Raw genomic sequence first — 17977 nt, 5'->3', positions numbered from 1 at the left:
TTTTAAGAATAAACTAAAACCAGTCACACGGAAACTTTTTAATCATTTTAAGGTCACGTGTATGTGGTTTATTGCCTTTAATTTTCAGATGGTTTATTGCCTTTAATTTTCAGATGGTTTATTGCTTTTAATTTTCAGATGGTTTATTGCCTTTAATTTTTAGATGGTTTATTGCCTTTAATTTTCAGATTATTTTGTTCATCCGTTTTATCCGTTACGCTTCCGTTAGGTGTCCGTTTTATCCGGTACTCGTCCGTTGGATGTACGTTCGACGTCCGTTCTGTCCGGTACGTATCCGTTTCACGTACGTTCAATGTCCGTTGTGTGTCCGTAAGGCATTCGTTACATGTCCATTAGTACATCAACGGACTCCCAACGGATAAAAATTTTGTCAACGGATAACTTTTTTTTATCCGTTAGGCGTCCGTTCGAGCTAGCTATCCGGTAAGGTGTGACCGAGGCTTTATGGTCTAACGGTGTTTACACATCCCAACTCGTTTGTTTTATACCCTTGTCTGTAATGAAATTTCCTCTTTCAATAAAAGTAACTAGGCCGCGGCAACAGACGAAGCAGGGGTTTGGGACCGCCGATTGAAGCCCCCGTGTAATGACCGAACATTCTAATATTAGGGTTCGGAATATGTTTTTTACATCAGTTTTTGTTTTATAGTTAAGTAATATGAAGAACTGTATTAGGCTAGGCAGAGCCGGCTGATAGGTGTTTGCCTCGAATTTTGTACTACCAAACATGTATCACAGTAGGGTACATGTTAGATTGTAGAAAAAGCGGGACAAGTATGTGTAATCAATGCTTCATTAAAAATAACACAAATTTTCAATAACACTTTATTAAAGCCCAACGTGTGGAACCTAGTTGCTGTCTATGAAAACTAGTTTGACCTTTCTTGTGTCACTATGATTCATCGTTTGACTTATTTCTTGGAATTAAATAATCAACTTATTTAGCTAGTTTTATAAAGGCATAACACCTCGGAATCGATAAGCATACAAATTTAATACTATCGAGCCACCTTTACCATGTTTAATTGTGTGAACGTCTCTTTTCACTAGCCGGAAGTAATCTAACAATACTTCTTGAAATTTATATTCGTCAGTCTGCTATGGTCTTGTCCTGTCCATTTAACATTCGAAGCGTATGGAATAATCTCATAACCTGCTCTCGATTATATAGTCAAAATAAATCCCATTTGGAGTTAAACTAAACAAATTCTCCGTCCATCCGAAATACACATTTCGTTTACGAGAAGCAGTCAGGTTTGTAGCAAAATATTTGAAAATAACTCAAATCTTCATTTCAAATCGCACAAATTGTGGGGCGTTTTGATACTCATGCGCGAGTTGTGATTGCTTCCTTAATTACATTGACCTAGCAAGTTGAAGAATTCGAATTAATTAAATTTTAATTACTTTGCACACTGATAATGTGAGAAAAAACTCCATTATCATCTTTACTAGAAATTAATAAACACAGAACCAAAAGCTGCATTACTGGCGATTTTAATCAGACAGAAACTTCACAGCGTCGTACAAAAGCTACACGTCAACATCAATAACTATTGAAGGTATCCGCATAACTTATTTCTTGATATAAAATAAGGATAGTATCTGTATGCCTAGGTTTCTCAATTTTGCTTTTTGTTTCTTCTTGTCATTAAATTTGTTTTGTTAGAAATTAAAGCGAGGCGATTACCTTGTCTGCCTCATCAGTATAGTTACGGCCCTGTCCCTATATGTATACTGATAAATTATTAAGTCCAGCATTTCGTTACCACAAATTACTCTACACTTTCAATAAAAAAAATCATAGATACATAGATTTGGTTTGAAATTTTGGCTGTTGAAAAATTATAATTTACTTAATTGTTACGGTGATGTTATTGTCCAATGTTTTGGCATCTCCGACACAGATATTCCACTGTGGTCATTCAAATTTTGATAGCGTTCATAAGATTTCCATGACTGAAAAAGCAACCCCTAGAATATATATACTCCATATACAGATGCTGCTGGAAAGTTTATACATAGCAAGGTTAAGTTTCTACATGTAATTCTTATAACAGAATCATCTCTATTATTTCTTGCTTTGTATTTCGTAGATGCATTTGTCTATTTGAACCCAGATCTTTGCATGTAATGTTAGTCTAAATACGATATTGCTGCTGCTGTAATTTGTCTGACGTATGTTGGCCTGCTGCTTCGTATTTAAATATCAAAAAAGATATACGTTATCCGTTGCTTTGTAGACGATATATAATACTGAAAACCTGTTGTGGCTTAACAAAAAAAGTTAAATAAAAAGGTTACAAACCGACTAAAGTCTAGACCGAAGATATTAATAATATAGTTATGAATTTCTTTTTTTAGGACAATCCTTGAATTGAGTATAGTATATATATGTTGTAACGTGACATAGATGATCATACATATCAAAGTCAATAAGCCCATACATTTTGAGATTTTCCTAAAGCTACTGGTAAACTTTGAAATATAAAATAAACCCTTGAAGTGAACATCGTTGGATTGCTCCAATGTTATCTTAGAAATGAGCTGTTTCTCATCACTGAATACCTTTAGTAATGAGAAGCGTATTACGCGTACATTGTATGTCATGATTTTGTGTTGGTGATCTTTCCTTTAATGGATGTAATATGTGAATAAGATATATCCTTCGTTAATAAAAGACATGCATTATTTCTACCCAACACACTTGAATCCAATCTTCAGTATGAAGATCAAAATCACATATAACTTTCTATGGTATGACCGCTGCTCTGAACTGGTTTCAGTTATTTGTAATTAGACTGCCAACACCCGAAGCAAGGTTGCCGGCTCTCAGAACTTTCTAAAGGTCCTGCGTTTGATTGACGAGTTCATACGCTTCGGTCCTTGCTTCGAAGTTGACAGAATGATTTCCAACAAGGCTAATAACTCGAATTAAATTGAAATTTCAAAATAGGATTTGGGCTTTCAGATACAATCAAGTACTAACAAAACAAAAAAAAAGTTTCATACAACTACATATATAAGAAAGCGCTAGAAATCATCGGTTGCTGACAGTGTAGCTATTTTAAAGTGTACATATATTTTAGTTTTTTCGTAATATCTGTTACTGTAAGAAAGACGAACGGTTTTAGTGCGAAAAAAAAACAAACAAAAACCTCGGCAGCTATAGCTTTTTAATCAATTTCAAACACCGAGATCAAAATTTGTAATGTTTTATTCAACTTTCAAACTGTTTTTCGTTGAGGTTAACATTCTTCAAAATCCTCAGGAATTTTATAGAACTACCAGCAATCAATTCTTTGCAAACCGGACAGCAAGGAATAACTAATTTACTATACTCTGAGGTATATTAACAAATCCACCATCCATCCTATGCAAACATTATAATAAGTGACTGAATTTATATTTATACTGCACTCGTTCTATTTGAGCAGTCAAAATGCGTTGACCGTATATTTCTATGTCATATACAGTCACTCACTGACCTGATATCACTTTTCCTCATGAATATTTAAATAGAAATTGTCGAAATTATATTTAATTATTCTTACGACCTCTTCAACCTGTTCTTGTTTCCAATGTAAACAACGATGCGTTTAACGACTCAAACTTGTTTCTTTTACAATTTTTGGGAAAACATATTTCACTTATTAATATTTTTTTGTTTGCAACCAATAAATCATTATGTTTTATGTTTATTGTTGATATTTTAGTCTGTAAACAAACGAATTCGTTCACCATAATGTAATGGTAATGATGTACATTTCATCGTGTTGTATATTTCTCCGCCTGTGTGATATGAGGCCTTTTTAAAGGGGGATTTTTCCCAATATTTAAATTAAATAAATAACATTAACACACTAAACAACAATTGAAAATGTTTTCTTTTTTAGATTGCAGTATAAAGACAATAATAGTGCATTGACTTGACATATCAACGATATAAGGATTCGGCCCGAAACGGGGAAAATGCTCGGCACAGCCTCGCATTTCCCCGTTTCTAAGTCTCATCCTTATATCGTTGATATGTCAAGTCAATGCACTATTATTTTCTATATATGCACGCATTACATCAGCACTGGTAAAGTTCCATTTAGTCGAATCTTGCAAAAAACGGAGAAAAAAGCAAGATTTCGTTTGTTCTAAAAAAAATAGATTAGCACTATACATGTACGTTTTTGAAGGATCATAGTTTAAGTCCGTTTACTGATGTACATTTGTATGTACCGCGTATTTCATAAGGAGATGTGCTATTAAACAACTATCCAACAGACTGGTCATTTCTTTCGGATGAAAAATTATGATTTTCCCCTGGAAAGAGTTCAAATTTAGTGGATAAAAGCAATTATAGGAAAACTGAACGCCCTCAACATTAAGAAAACCCTATACCGTTGTCTTTAAAAAGCCTCGACATAAAAAAATTTGAAACATTTTCAGTATGGATAGTATTAAAATACGGCACATTTTCAGATATGGTAAATACACACAAAACAAGTAAGACCAGCTAAGGGTGTTTAGCATGTGGCCGTCAGTTGGAAAGCAAGTCCTTGGAAACGTCCGTTGTCGTCAAGCTTTATCAGCAACAATAGCAGGGGGAATTAATTAGGTGGCGCTACAGTCGTCCGTAACGTCAAAAAGTCCGCCAAATCAATCGGCTAAAAGATTGACGTTTAAAGTATTTTTTGCAAGTTGTCATGCTTTTATTACAATTAAATTTTGAAATTTGTAGGTTTTGTGACCAATATAATTTCTTTACGACATACAAACATTACAAAAAATAGCTTGTTATTGCTATTCCTTTATCCTGTCCGTTCAAAAAAAAAATAGCCATCTTTTTTGTTCGCCAAAAAAATCGATTTTTCCTAATTTGACGTTTGCGTATCCAAATATAGAAAAGAACGGTTATAATCTTAAATGAAACCGGGAAACCTATTTCAAATTTATACACTGTTTTGAAGCCATCATTTTTTACTTTTATACATCAATTTTAGTGACCACCAGCCATGTCAATTTTTATCTGGTTTTAGCTACGTTTCTAATTCAAAACAGTGAAGTTTAGCTTCTTTTCATTGTACCTGTTTCAAAGTGCTCTAAAATACTGATTTTATTAAAGACATGAATGAAATTTTGATTAAAAGTTGTGGATTTTCACAATTCCATACGATACTTGTATTTTAAAGTAACTAAAACCCATTTTGATCCCCTACACAAATTGACGGTGACATTATTGTTTTCTTTTTTCAAAATACGTCATGTAACGTTTATAACAAAATATGTGTCAGGGTCATGTGCATAGTAAAATTTTACACATTGGAAAAGTGAAACAACAAACAAAGATCTTCTTTATTGCGTTTAAAGCTAAACGTCTTGGAAAATTCTGACAGGTCTGACAAATTATTGATAGCCGACTGTATGGATGGACAGAAGCACAAAAATAGCAATAGAAAATGCATTGCAAAGAAAATTCTGTAGGAAAAAAACATATGAAAAAAGAAAATGAAGGTCAGTTCATAAAATCTTGCTTATATTATTATCTCTTTACTTAGTAAGTTATATTTCCATTCTCAATTTTATAGTAATAAGAGTAAAAACTAGCTGATCAAGCCAAGTCAGCCAAACAAGAAGTTTATTCATAGAGATGTGTTCTTACAAAAATGAAAATTGAATTTATTCAAATAGCAAATTCTTGTCAAATTTAAGCATCTTTGATCATTATTGAAGTAAAATGCACAAAATTTGTCCCACCAGTTTCAGTTCATTTCCTATTACTAGTATTCAGGTAAAGTATATATACAATACTTTGTTTATAAATATGTAATTATTTAAAGAAGCTGATAGATCTACAGAAAACTGTTCAAAAGAAGTAGCCCCATTTTTTCCAAAAAGTTTACTTTCATAATCTATAAAATACCCTGAGAAATAAGACAAAGGGCTACTGTGCAAGCTAATCTAATAGTTTAATTTTACAATAATAATGATTCTGAAAATCAAAATTGTGTCACTTTCACTTATAATTTAAAGCATATTTCTGTCAATATTTTTGGTATAAAACTTATAAATCCATTTTTTGTATTTTACTGTTCAACTAAGAAACATAGGCTTGAGTTTAAAGGCTCTCTTAATTTGAAGAAATTTTTTGTGACTCTTGGTCACACTTTATAGAATATAAAATATATATGACCAGTACTATTTATTTTAAATAATTATATCAATTTTCAGAAAGATTATTGAAATTGTATAAACTATGTTTTATTGCATTAAATAGTGTTTAAAACAATTCTGCTAGGAATGATCCCACATATAAAAATTACATGTAGTATATTTCATCCGCCAGATCTAAATAAATTTCTTTCAATATAGCTAGGTTTTTAATTTTACATGTAGGTGTCATTATCCATTTCTGAATTGTTTTTCTTTTTTACTGCAGTAATATTTTGTCTTTTAATATTTACATTTAGTCTTTCTCTGAAAAATAGGGGGACGTATCTCTTCTTTATATTATCATAACATAGTTATAAATCGAGTTTCGTTTATTTTCTTTCTAATTTTTGTAAAGTAAACTCCTTTTTAAATTTTTATGCATTTTGCTGGGTTTTTATTTTTGACTGGTGATATTAAGGGGAGATAACCACTTGCACCAATCGGCATAAAAAACACCGCTTCGGTTTGAAATCAATTTGACGTTTGCGTATCCAACATTCTATTGCCGAGATATTCATATCGAGTGTTTGTCTTAATGAGATGCTTTATTAAATTTAAATTCAGCCCATCATTTTTAGTTTCCTCGTAAATATTTAGATTTTTCGTTCAGGAGACTTGACAATTTTCACCCAAACTCCAAGTTTGCAGATAAAATAAAGAATAAAGGACTTTGATTTGATGTGTGAGCTTTGACGAGAATAAACTATGGATACTCAAGATTAGTTAGGTCAACAAGTTTTTATTACGACAAAAGTATTCAGTGAGTTAAAATGAGGTTTGTCTCATCCGTTTTTTTACTGAATTTTCACGGTCACGTGACTCTATTGTTGCTGATAAACTTGGGGTCAAACCGTGACCTGCTTTCCAACTGGTATGAACCTATACAATTTATTATTCATTGCAACGTCCGTCATCCGTTCTGTCCGTTACAATTTATTATTCATTGCAACGTTCGACATCCGTTCTGTCCGTTACGTTTCCGTTTCTCGTACGTTGCATATCCGGTGTGTGTCCGTTATGCATTCGTTACACGTCCGTTTTATTCGGTCAGTACACCAACGGACTCCCAACGGATATTTTCATCCGTTAGGCGTCCGTTCGAGCTATCCGGTAAGGTGTGACCGAGGCTTAAACGTTGTCCTCTGTTGATTGCCTTTTGGTTATTTTCTGTCTTTGAGTTGATTAATCTCATTCCAATGATATTAAAATGACTTTTGGCAGTCAACATTACACTTTCACTCTGATATCAGCTGTAGCACTTTTGTGAGATGACTACATATATATGGCGCCAAATTTTGTTATATTAGGTCAGAGAACACAGTTGTCGCCTCTTGATTTTGTCCCTAGTATGTATATGATGACTTATAGATGTAGTTTGGATTTTGGTCTGACTGGTCGATTTAGCAGAATTCAATTTTGAGTTTTAAATCTGGTGATTAATTTGTCAGACATATCGTATATGTACCTCTTTTATTCTTTATTTTTTATGTTAAAATATATATACAAAAAGTTATCAAGTTATCCTGAAAATATTCTTTATTCTAGGCATTACATGTTTGCTTCTTTTGAACATTTTGTGATAATAGTTTTGCATTTTTATGATGATTTAATTGCAGGTTGAACAATAAAATTACTAACGGGGATATTTGTTTTTAAACCAACAACTAGTTTCATATACATGTATTTCGTGAAAAAAAAAAATCATGCATGTTTACCTACTTACTTATCTTTGACAACATAACTTGTGTACAAATGTATCCTTGGGAGTTTATAAAACTCTTGCCATTACTCTGAACCATGAGCTAAGTTTCCTAAATAAATGGAATAGTAAAATATTACATTATAACATTACCATTATAATTGTCTTAATCCTTTATCTTAAGCTGTATGTATTTGATCTTATACAACTGATTTTAGCTCCCTAATACTAAAACTACAATAATTTCTGTTTAATTCAAGAATAAATTAAGGAAAGTATGACAGACTCTTAAATAAAGAGGGTTACTTTTAACCTCCTCGTCAATCTCATTTAGATCCTAAACACAATTCTAAGCACATCTTTTGTGTACTTTTTTTTTACTTGTTTAGGTCTAAATGTGTCTCAGTAAAATGTGTTTAGGATCGTGTTTAACTTAGAAATATGTGTTTAATTTCTAAACACTTTCATTTTTAAACGTGTTTAAATTCAAGTCATGTTTAGATATTATGTGCTTACTGAGAAATGTGTTTATAAATTAAACACAATCCTAAACACGTTTAGATCTAAACATGTAACACAAGTGTATAATTTCTAAGCACGATTTTAACGTGTGTTAAAGTAACATTTGATTGAAAAGAAAGATGTGGCATGGTTGTCAATGAGACAACTCTTCACAGGAGACCAAATGAGTCATACATTGTTCAGGTTGAGTTCCCTTAACTTACTGAATTATTATTGCAACATATTATTATCTTACATCTATACAGGGTATTTACTCTTTTATTACTTAAGTACTGTGATATATCTTAAGGTGATTATACATAAATTCATAACTATGAATATTCGTCAACATCAAATTTCGTTATAATGTAGTGATTGTAAAATGGTGGATAACCAATTTTATCTCCTAATAATATAGAATAGTTCAAAATTATATTTTTCCTGATACTGTTCTCTACGGGTTTCAGATATTTGCATGAAAATATATGCTTTTGTCATGTCTAACATGATTGATAATAAGCTGCTAATGGTAAGAAAGAAAGTTACATATTCAACTATCCTTTGTTAACTTAACTGAAAAGTGTGGACTCTTATAAATCTGAATAGAACATTGACTCCCGTATGATAAGGGTTTCTTTGATAGGCAGTGTTTTAGCAAATTAACCATTTTATTATGCATGACATATATATTTGTTATTCGCATAGAATTCTGTGTTTAACTGTGTGAGCAATCATTCTGGAATTCAGACCAGTAATAAAAAAAATAAAAACTTAAAATTAGCATTGTTTTTGCTAAACATTTGGTTCTTTTGTCTATGACTGTTTCAGGATAAACTATTTGCATGGATTTTCAACATGAAATAATGTTGTTTTATGTTCCTGAGGCGGATTGTTGGGGAAAGGGACATGGGGCTTATATAGCAACAGAAATGGTAAATGCATAATTTTTTATATGTCCCATAAAACGTCGTTGCCTAGTCCCCCCTCCCCTTTTCAAAATCATGGAATTGCATGTGTGTTCCACATCGGTGGCCATGTTTGTTTATGACATCAATACTCAAAATTGATAGAGGAACACCTCAGTAATTACATTTTTGGAAAAAGGAATTCACCATCACGAAATGTATGTATGTGAATATTGCTTACTAAATTACAACAAAACTTCAAAACTAAACATTAAACGTTGAGTCCAGTTATTCTGTTATTCCATTGTTTTTCTGTGTGGGAAATTAATGAATTACAAATATATTTTTTATACACATCAACAAATTGTAGAATAAAACGTTATCAAGCCATTTATTGACGACAGTAAGTTCAAGAATATGAATTTGCAATGCCATACATTGTAGATAGTATCAGCATGTATTTATTTGAATTTAAAATGGTTGCAAATGAGACAACTCTCCACCAGAGAAAAATTGACGTAGAAGGTTGACAACTAAAAACAGACATGACGTTTGATATACTTAATAAGAATATTTTATTTCTTGATTCTTTTTAAGCGGCAGATCAAATTTTTATAAAATTTATAATATTCAGATCTTTGCATCGATCGAACCAATCAGAAATCGAGCTTACTGAAAATAGCAATGGATGTTATCCAAAGATTAAATGGATCAGGCCCTCGTATTTATGCATTATCAACATTCCTATGAAAAATTTATTTGTGACTTTTTGTCCTATCAAATTTGTGACTTTATGGCCAGTGACTTTTTGTCCTATCAAATTTGTGACTTTATGTCCTGTGACTTTTTGTCCTATCAAATTTGTGACTTAATGTCCTGTGACTTTTTGTCCTGTGACTTGCTGTCCGTTTACCGTAAATAACACATAGCTGATAGAGTAATAATTGGCTGACGAGGAAAAGAGTTTTATTAAAAGACAACAACAAAAACAACATGTCGAACAACTACTGAGAAAGATATAAGTGGACGCAAATTCTTTAATAATGATATATTATATGTATTATAGATTAACGCCGATGTATTGTTGTACACTTGAATTGACCATTAATTATATTTTGTTGTTTTTCAGTTCCGGTTTGCTGTCTCATTGACGTGTACGCCAACACTGAACATCTCCTTTTATTGCTATGCTATTTTTCATGAAATACCGATGTTTTTGCAGTGAAGTCAACAAATAACCATCATATATACAACAATAGTAAATTGCTCATGCGCAATTAACTTGAAACGTGAGCATGATGAGAGCCCATTTTCATCTCACGCGTAGCTGTTGATTAAAATGCCTCCTCACCTACATCATGTATATATAAATCATAAAATAATGAAATGAAAAATCAACAATCATGTTGTTAGGCAATCGATTCATTTCATTTTAATCACTCGTAAACATAATAGGTACAGGATATAAGAGATAAATACGGCAAATTATAAGCGGGGTAGCATTGCAAGTTAGTCACTGCACCTTAGAATTCCTGATTTTCAAAACTTCATAGTGAAGCATAGGCGGATTTAGGGGGGGCCAGGGGGCCCGCCCCCCCCCTTTTTGGGAAAAAATTTGGTTGCTTATATAGGGAATCACTGAAGCGTGACTGGATCGGGCCCCCTCTTAGGTCAGTCAGTGGGCCCCCACTTATGAAAATTTCTGGATCCGCCACTGTGAAGTATTGTATTTCTGTATTTCTGTAATGATCTTTTATCGGAAATGTTAGCAAAGCATTTTTTGTTTAACTGGATATTTAAAAAAAAAAATTTATAGTAAAAGCATAAATTTATACTACGATTATTATGTAATCCCTTTATATCGATACAGATTTTTGGTAAAAGATCGCAAAAATCTGGGTCTCGTGTATGTAAATGAATATTTCGTGTTGTATTGACCATAAACATGAGATTTTAGTATCACGTGTAGAAAAATCGTGTAATAATTGTGTTGAAATTACTATTGTTTTATAACTTTGATAGAATTCAATAGCTGTTATTTTAAGATAATAAGCTACTAGCTTGCTGACGATCCTTACATAATCCATACATTATATTTCAGTATTGAATAACCCATAAATATAAATATTATTATATTTAAGCTTTGTTAGATCAAATGATGTGCCGTCGAATTTCATAAATAAAATCTGTTTGAGTGACGACCGATGGCAGATGTAATAATTACTTTGATTTATCAAAATAAACCATAAGTTAGATTTAAATAAAATATTGATCTGGATCTTGTTTTATGGGTTAAGGATCACAACGAGTACATGTTTCCAAGAACGGAAGTCTTTTGAAGATCGAAAACCCCGATTTAACAACATACATGTAGATTATAAAAATATATATAAATTGAAGTTATTATTATATGAATAAAATTGAGAAAGGAAATGGGGAATGTGTCAAAGCGACAACAACCCGACCATATAGAGCAGACAACAGCCAAAGGCCACCAATGGGTCTTCAATGTAGCGAGAAACTCCCGCACCCGTAGGCGTCCTTCAGCTGGCCCCTTAAAAATATGTATACTAGTACAGTGATAAAAGAGGGACGACAGATACCAAAGGGACAGTCAAACTCATAAATCTAAAACAAACTGACAACGCCATGGCTAAAAATGAAAAAGACAAACAAACAACAGTACACATGACACAACATAGAAAACTAAAGAATAAACAACACGACCCCCCCCCCCCCAAAAAAAAAAAAAACAAAAAAAAACTAGGGGTGATCTCAGGTGCTCCGGAAGGGTAAGCAGATCCTGCTCCATATGTGGCACCCGTCGTGTTGCTTATGTGATAACAAATCCGGTAAATAGTCTAATTCGGTAGGTCACATTCATGTAAGGGAAGGGGATTGTAGCTACGACGTAAGGAACATATCCGATATCATTTGTGAAACGGTAATTCCATAACGGTCAACCAACTCGTGATGGTGTCCGTAAAATTTACGAAGGGATGATTTCAACTTCACCATTTGGAACTATTGGTTTAATAGCTTCCTTGTGAGCAGCAACCCTCTATGAAGAAAATCATGATAGGAAATGCAAGCACGGGAATATCGTATCAATTGGGAGATATATGCCCCGTATGCAGGTGCTGCTGGAATGTTGCTACTTAGAAATGGAAAGTTCACAATTGGAAAGCTGAAATCAACTCTTTTGTCGTAAAGTTTTGTTTTCAACCGACCCCCACTGTCAATTTCTAGATGTAAGGCAGCAACCATTTGATTTTCTGGGGGGGGGGGGGGGGCTATGGTTTTTTTTGGAAAAAAAAGTTTGTTTCCAGGTTTTGGTGAAAAAAATAATTTGTTTTGGACCCTGAGTAAAAAAAATTGTTTGTTTCACCCTCAGCTGCCACTATATGTAATGCTAAAATTGAAAGAAAAAAATTGTCTTCGGTTTGTCGCTAAAAAAATAGATTGTTCTTCGCCGAAGGTGAAAAAAAAAGTTTGCACAGAAAAAAAAACCATAGCCCCCCAGAAAATCAAATGGTTGCTGCCTAAGTCAAGATATGAGGTCGACTTAACTGTATCTGTGGTATCCTTTATCTCTAGCTCGATGGGATAGATGCGTTCCACATAGTCACCAAATTTTGAATTATTTAGTGAAAGAACATCATCTATATAGCGGAAAGTAGAGTTAAAGGATATTGCTAACTTCTTATATTTCTTCCTAAGAAGTTCCTGCATGAAGTCAGCCTCATAATAATAAAGAAACAAGTCGGCAAGTAGAGGGGCACAGTTGGTTCCCATTGGAATGCCGACAGTCTGTTGAAAAACACGTCCTCCGAAAGTAACAAATATGTTGTCGATCAAGAAATCAAGCATCTTGATAATATCAGTTTCAGAGAATTTTTTGTTTGAATCAGAGTTGTCCTTTACAAAGTACGTAGGATTTATCCCTATAATGGACGTCATACTAAACTCCGAATTATACACAAGAAACTAAAATTAAAAATCATACAAGATTAACAAAGGCCAGAGACTCCTGACTTGGGACAGGCTCAAAATTGCGGCGGGGTTAAACATGTTTATGAGATCTCAACCATCCCCCTATACCACTAGTCAATGTAGAAAAGTAAACGCATAACAATACGCACATTGAAATTCAGTTCAAGAGAAGTCCGAGTCCGATGTCAGAAGATGTAACAAAAGAAAATAAATAAAATGGCAATGATACATAAATAACATTTACCAATGTTACGAATTATTCAAACTTTTGGAACCCTGTTTTAAGAGAACACTTAAGGGAGAGCAAAAAAAGTGGTCTCTTAAGACAGGTGGTCTTTTAATACTAGTATATGAAACGTACTACAGAGCAATCTAAAATTGGTGGTCTTTTAACACAGGCTTTTGCTTAATGCATGTGGTATCTTAAGCAGGTTTGACTGTATATATTTTTATTCTCTGCTCTTGTTATTAGAACAAAAGTAAATGTCGGTCGATGACCAAGTCTGTATGCTCTTTATAACAAAACATGCTAACCAGAGGAACATCGTAATTTGTCACCATGTCAAAGGGGACCAAATAATTAGCAAGTTTATAATAACATCATTTTGGCAGCACCAGTCTGAAAAAGACCCATATTGTTGCATATTGCTGTACAAATGTGTTACCATAAATGGTGACAAGACCTACTGATTATAGAAGGAAATTACGTTTCACCAGCAACAAACAATAAACATTAAATGGTACAAATTATGTTGTACTAGATTTGCATAGACAATTTACTGACTCTTCAGTGATGCTCGAGACAAAAAATATTTGAAAATAAAGACCCATAAAAAATTTATAAAAAGGTCTAAAAGAATAGTCAAACCCGCGGACAAAACATCAGAACTATAAATGGGAGACACATTCCTTGATTTAAAGTGATTTACAAAATTTTAAAACATCCAATTACAACTTAAAAATCTACTATCCGTATTTTCATGTCAGTTTACTGTTACACCCTGGGAGACTAACAGTTTACCAGCAGAGGTAACTAATCAGTGGAACAGTTGTAGTTCAATGACTCAACTGTCAAACATAAAAATAACGAATTAACATTGAGATAGGAAATGAAAAATGTGTCAGAGACAACAAACCGACAAGTAATAAATGTAAAGAATGTATCGCTTGGACACAGACTCCTTTATCTTGTACATTAATATAAGAGTTTATAAAACCTGAAGCAAGGTGATACATTCACACTCTACTGTCTCCGTAACTGTCAGTTATGGATGTCTTACTTCCTGAAGACTGCAAAAGATTAAAATGTATTTTCCATAATATGTTGAGCTGTTTAGATCCCAAATGCATTGAATATATGAGATATTTTGTATAAAAAAAAACATTTTAACCAAATTGATGACAGTTAGCAACCAAAATAATCGATAACACACATTTTTAAATTCAAAATATGCTTCTAATTCATTTGATCAAAATTTGCTTTACATGTATCAAAAGAAATCTACAGTGAATAAAATAATGTTTATAGTATACATTAATTATATTGTTTTATTTCTTACACCATTAATCATTGTCTTAAATTTCACACCTACAAGAGCTGCATTTGTATTTCTCTACCTTGCTTACTGATTATTATTTATCTTTTATGTATATTTTAATTAAGGAATGACTGTAATATTTTTTCTGTCTATGAAGAAATAACATAAAAAATTTGGTGCACACTGAATAACGCGCATAGCGGGTTATTAACAGTGTGCACCACATTTTTTTATGTTATTTCGAATAGACAGAAAAAATATTACAGTAATTTCTTATAATTTAATTCTAAATTCCATTTTAAACCGTAGAAACCATGAAAAAACGTTAATGACGTCACGGTCATATGACTAAATTATGTCTATGGGCTCATAACAAAATAACGTCAGCCAATCAGAAGACGCGTCACATCCAAAATTAAATTATAATGTGATAACGCCACCATGAAGTCTGCCTTTCAAAGAATATTAAGGATCCCCCTCCTGCAACTAGCGCTAAGGTTTTGCTTGGTATGGACAACCAATTTATAAGGCTACCAAAAAGCTTGTAAAGTGGAAATGTTAGTCTTTTATTTCTAATAAACTTGTTTAAGATTTTTTTGTAAAAATTGTATCTATTAATAAAAGACATGGCCATATTGCAATCTAGCATATTTAATCAACTAAGATACAGAAAAGCTAAAGGCTGTGGTAGATGGTGCTTTATTTTTTTAATAATTTGTACTGAATTTGTCAGGTATTAAAGTTGTTTTATTGTGTTAACAAGTCAGTTTTTGACAAATGATACAATAATATGTGTATATTAAATATTATTAAGGATTTTGATGGTGTATAAAACTCCCTGTTCAAAATTTAAATGCAAAAATATGTCTCGTCTTTATTTTGTTTGATGATAAAATGCTAATTTTGAAATCTAATGGCAATGCAGTATAAAGCATGACTGAAAGTGCAGGACCATATATATATAAATGTATATGGAAATAAAAATGTCAATGACTTAACTTAACATTAAACAAAGACTTTAACACATAAATTATGCCAAAGTTTCAAATTTATTGAACCAAGATAAGGGAACATGTCCATATTATATCCATGGAAATGAGACCTCGAAATGCTAATACTAGTTCATACCAAAATATATTTGACATCACTGGTGATACCTCTATGCAGCCGATGCAGATTTTTGTAAAGGACCTGCCATTCATCATTCCTGCCTAGTAGATAAAAATTAAAAAAAGATGTTTTTAAGAAGAAAGCTTTTGACAAAGTAGTTGAATGGGAACTTATGCCACTAACACCACCATCTTTTCCATCAGATTAACTTTTGATAAAGATAATCTAAAGATGGCCAAAAATCATCAATCCTATACAATTTCAATACATTTTTGCTGCTATGTAGTTTTTAGCTCTAGGCCATGAACAATATTAGCTTGTGCAATTGTTGGAATGTAAACATATATATTTTCCGTTCCTGCTACACGAAATAGTAAACACCAGACAAAACCATTTTCACCTCTGCACTGAAGATAGTTCAAGGGCATTCATTGGTCAAGAATGATGTTGTGACTTTTATCTTCCGGTAGACGGCACAGCATATTAATCACAAATGCTGGCTTAATCTGCAAAGACTGGATTGTAACCCTTGACTAGCGAAGATGAGCAATATGTAAGATTATAGATATTCCAATGAGAGTAAAAGAGGCAAATAGATCCCTATAAGTTATAAATTTTCACAAACAATGGTTTCAGATAGGTATATAAATACTATTAGACGAAAAATGTATTTGAACTTTCTACTTTGTGAAACAGAATCTGTTTTTCCTTCCAGAGCACTTGAGAACACTTTTAGAGTTTGTGTTGCACATTTTTTGTGTTGTGGTTTAAATACTGGAGTTTAGTCTTTTCTTTTTTTTCCATGGCATTGTCAGTTTGCTTTTAACTTGATGTTCCTTTGGTATCTTCCTGCCCACTTTTATTATCTGGACAACAATGTATTAAGCCATTTCCTTATATAGTGAACAGTATTGCTAAAAACATAATTAAATTAAAATTTTTATTCAAACTAAGTTCTAATTTTTGGTAAATCTGAATGTAGAACACTCTTTGGTAAAAAACAATGAAAACATAATACAAAATAAAATCCCTATAAAAGAACCAATATCTAACATAAACTTAAATAATACACTAAACATTCATTCATTCAAAAGAATAGTAAACAAATAGATAGGACAGCATTAACTAAACAGATGTATTTTCATTCAATTCCACAATTTTGGAAATTATATCAGATACTGGTAAAAAAGAATGCATTTCCTTAGAGACACTATTTTATCTCTTGTTATATGATGATGAATAGGTGTGTTTCACAGATTTTCCATGATGAATGAAAATTTCATACTATTAGAAGTTTACTTATTATATTTTTCTTAATTTCTTTTTAAGTCCAATACTTTCCACATATATTATTTGTCCAATGGCAATAACTAAAAGGTTTTTTTTTTATTCTTTAAAACATTTTTTAAAAAAATTCTTGAAATATAATTGATAACAATCTGGCAAGAATTATACATATTAGAGCACTTATAATGTAATTTTCAATAAAATTTGTATAACTGAGGACTAAAACATTGATTTTTTTTCATTTTAAAGACATTGCCGCTGATAAAAGTTTGATAAAAATCTGGCAAGAATAGTTCATGTCAGAGCGCAAACAAGACCAGACAAGCAGACAGATCGGCACATGGAGAAACCCCTTGTATTACTGTATCAGAAGACTTTACAAAAGTCACAAAATAAACACACACAATATAAAATCAGTACAGGAAAAAAAACATTGAACTCTACAATAACAGTATAATAAATACACAAAATAAAAAAATAATCAACAAATAATATCATACTAAAGAATGCTTAACTCATATTTGGTTCTTTGAAAAAAAAAAAAAAACAAGAATGTGTCCTCAGTACACGAATGCCCCACTCGCACTATCATTTTCTATGTTCAGTGGACCGTGAAATTGGGGTAAAATCTCTAATTTGGCATTAAAATGAGAAAGATCATATCATAGGGAACATGTGTACCAAGTTTGAAGTCGATTGAACTTCAACTTCATCAAAAA

Source organism: Mytilus edulis, chromosome 2, assembly GCF_963676685.1.
Source record: "Mytilus edulis chromosome 2, xbMytEdul2.2, whole genome shotgun sequence".
NCBI lineage: Eukaryota > Metazoa > Mollusca > Bivalvia > Mytilida > Mytilidae > Mytilus > Mytilus edulis.
This window is presented reverse-complemented; position numbering follows the sequence as displayed.